Below are 4,189 nucleotides of genomic sequence, written 5' to 3'. Positions count from 1 at the left end.
AAGGTGACCTTCTGACACATAACATCTATTAGCTCTGTTGGTTAATTACATTGGTGGTTGCTGAATTTTTAGACAAACAAATATAAGAATCCTTGCTCTTATACATTGTTTTTTTTATGTTAGGGTAAGGTATATCCGAGTATTATTCTATGGGTTCTATGCCTTATCACTTTATGTGGAACTAGTACTGCACAAGTGGATAATGTGCGGTGTGATGCAATTTACTTGGCAACGAGGATCAAAGGATATTGTATCAACAGTGAAAGACCTAATGGAGTCTGCTGCTTAAGTGTTACTAATATTATTGAAAGAGGTTATAGTGTTCCATGTCTATGCAACATTTTAAAAGCTGGAGTAAAAGCTGAAAAAGTAATTAGATTTTAGTACCGTTGTGGAGGTAAAAAAACCTTTGGTGGCTCAGCTAATAAGCCTTTGCGGAGGTGCAGACTCTTCCCCTCTCTTTCTCTCTTGTAGATGAAGTGAACACTTAGTGCTTCTCCCCTCTCTCATGTAACTTATTTTTATCTCTTATTAGGTGCTCCTCCACCTCCTGCAGAGGGGGATTGGAGACCACCACATCATCCCCATTCTGGAGGCATTGTGCTTGTTGTTGTTGTTTCTTGCATTATTGCTGCATTATTTTGTTGGTTGCTATTCAAGTTATGGAAGCGAAAGTCTCAACAACGAATTGCTATTGACCAATCCGAATCTAATATACAGCTAACTATCATCGGGTAATATTATGTCAGATACACTATTTGTAATTATTTTACAATCATATTTATTGTAATATGATTGGCTTTGCAATGTATTTGTTTTCAGAGAGTCTGAATTTGTGCAGCAGCAACAGCTATCAACCCAAAAAGAACAGGAGCTTGTAAAAGAATTGATTGAGAAGATTCCACATAAGAGGTGAGTTCATCACTAAGCTTATGATTCCACTACATCACTAAAGCTCATGACTCCAGTGTTTAATCTTCACTTTACTGAACTGTTGGAATCGAACTTTTTATAGAACTAGACGAAAAGAGGTAAAGAAACTCGAACCTCTGGGGGAGAATGTGAAAGGCTTGATTGAGAATACTCCAGATATGAAGTAACCACTAAGCTTATGATTCCGCTAACTTCATCACTAAAGCTCATGGCTCCAATGTTTAATCTTCAATTTACTAAACTGTTGGAATCAAACTTTTTATAGAACTGGACGAACAGAGGTAAAGAAACCTGAACCTCTGGGGGGGAATGTGAAAGGCTTGATTGAGAAGAATCCAGATATGAGGTAACTTCATCACTATGCTTATGATTCCACTAACTTTATCACTAAAACTCATGATTCCAGTGTTTAATCTTCACTTTACTGGAATTGTTGGAATTGTTCTTTTTACAGAACTGGATGAAAAGATTTATTGGAATAATTAACTGGAATAATGGCTCAATTTCTGAGCACATTAGCCTACACACTACTGAATTTATCTTTTGTGCTTACAATGATGATTGTATTGCTTAGGTATTCAGAATTATATCCACAACGTATATGATGAATCTATAATTCAGACAGTTAAGATCATCACATGACCATGACTAGTGATTTGTCATTTCCAACCTTTTGTTGGAGTAAGGTGATTTTACACACTCCTGACTTGTGATTAACTGCATTTATCAGTTCCCCTCTGCTTTTAGTACATGGGAATCCATGAAGTATTTCCCATTTGCGTACATTGGGTGTATTTTTTTCTAAAACATCCCAATCTCACCACCATAGGATACATCTATGGGCACACAGGAAACTGGGAATCTATGTGAGATTTCACTCTCCGTCAATCATTTAGAACCTCTTTGTGAGGATCTATTTATGCCCCGTACGCTATCTATATTTTAATCATGAGCATTTCCACGCATTAGAGGGAGATTTCAAGTACCATAAATAATGCCAGGAAATTTATTGGAATGCATTAAGCATTTCAAGCTCAGGATCCCGTACTTAAGCTAAACCCTTCCAATTCAATGATTTTCAACAAATTGTGAATCAACTGCCATATGCATTTACCATCAGGTGTCATAAAATCTTACTAATCCTATGTAGTGCCAGAAAGAGTGGTGGTAACATGTAATATCACTCAACTCCCTATTGCAACCACCATTGTAAATAAGAGGGGGAGAAGTATGGTCACAAATTGGGATTAAGCTGCTTGCAAGCAACTGAAGGCTAGACCTTCTAAGATAGTAAATGCAAACCAACCTTTCGTTGGCAACCAACCTACTGTTGGTAGACACCTAAAGGATTTTGATTATCCTGTTAATGGAAGACATTCACGACCTAACTCAGTGGTGCACAACACTAAGGCTGGGATATCGGAAGCCCCTGATTCTCATTTCAGGAAGTCATGATGAATCATAAGGGTCCACAAGGTATAGACATCATGTCAATTGGAGCTCTTGAAATGTTGTTTACTCGCACTGCACAACTTTTCCCAAAGGAAGGTGCTACTTCAAATACCACCTATTTAGTGGATACATGATCTTGTTCATATTGTCTTTTTTTCATCTAGAGTATAAAAGTTGGAGCCTATTATTCATGATCCCTTAATTTCTTAAAGATTTTATTGTTATCTGTCCAGGAAATGACCCCTTAGTTTTATCATTGTGTTAATACTTTTATTCCCTTTTGGAGGAGAAATACAATGATCTGCATCTTAGGTTGCCAGTCATTGTTGCTGAGAAGCCTCTTTACACTGTTCCCAAGATTGAGCTACCTCTCTCTTTGGTTCAGATGTTCAAGGTGACCTTCTGACACATAGCATCTATTAGCTCTGTTGGTTAATTACATTGGTGGTTGCTGAATTTTTAGACAAACAAATATAAGAATCCTTGCTCTTATACATTGTTTTTTTTATGTTAGGGTAAGGTATATCCGAGTATTATTCTATGGGTTCTATGCCTTATCACTTTATGTGGAACTAGTACTGCACAAGTGGATAATGTGCGGTGTGATGCAATTTACTTGGCAACGAGGATCAAAGGATATTGTATCAACAGTGAAAGACCTAATGGAGTCTGCTGCTTAAGTGTTACTAATATTATTGAAAGAGGTTATAGTGTTCCATGTCTATGCAACATTTTAAAAGCTGGAGTAAAAGCTGAAAAAGTAATTAGATTTTACTACCGTTGTGGAGGTAAAAAAACATTTGGTGGCTCAGCTAATAAGCCTTTGCGGAGGTGCAGACTCTTCCCCTCTCTTTCTCTCTTGTAGATGAAGTGAACACTTAGTGCTTCTCCCCTCTCTCATGTAACTTATTTTTATCTCTTATTAGGTGCTCCTCCACCTCCTGCAGAGGGGGATTGGAGACCACCACATCATCCCCATTCTGGAGGCATTGTGCTTATTGTTGTTGTTTCTTGCATTATTGCTGCATTATTTTGTTGGTTGCTATTCAAGTTATGGAAGCGAAAGTCTCAACAACAAATTGCTATTGACCAATCCGAATCTAATATACAGCTAACTATCATCGGGTAATATTATGTCAGATACACTATTTGTAATTATTTTACAATCATATTTATTGTAATATGATTGGCTTTGCAATGTATTTGTTTTCAGAGAGTCTGAATTTGTGCAGCAGCAACAGCTATCAACCCAAAAAGAACAGGAGCTTGTAAAAGAATTGATTGAGAAGATTCCACATAAGAGGTGAGTTCGTCACTAAGCTTATGATTCCACTACATCACTAAAGCTCATGACTCCAGTGTTTAATCTTCACTTTACTGAACTGTTGGAATCGAACTTTTTATAGAACTAGACGAAAAGAGGTAAAGAAACTCGAACCTCTGGGGGAGAATGTGAAAGGCTTGATTGAGAATACTCCAGATATGAAGTAACCACTAAGCTTATGATTCCGCTAACTTCATCACTAAAGCTCATGGCTCCAATGTTTAATCTTCAATTTACTAAACTGTTGGAATCAAACTTTTTATAGAACTGGACGAACAGAGGTAAAGAAACCTGAACCTCTGGGGGGGAATGTGAAAGGCTTGATTGAGAAGAATCCAGATATGAGGTAACTTCATCACTATGCTTATGATTCCACTAACTTTATCACTAAAACTCATGATTCCAGTGTTTAATCTTCACTTTACTGGAATTGTTGGAATTGTTCTTTTTACAGAACTGGATGAAAAGATTTATTGGAAT

Source organism: Setaria viridis, chromosome 3, assembly GCF_005286985.2.
Source record: "Setaria viridis chromosome 3, Setaria_viridis_v4.0, whole genome shotgun sequence".
Lineage (NCBI taxonomy): Eukaryota > Viridiplantae > Streptophyta > Magnoliopsida > Poales > Poaceae > Setaria > Setaria viridis.
The sequence above is the reverse complement of the archived record's forward strand: the minus strand, read 5'-3'. Positions refer to the sequence as shown.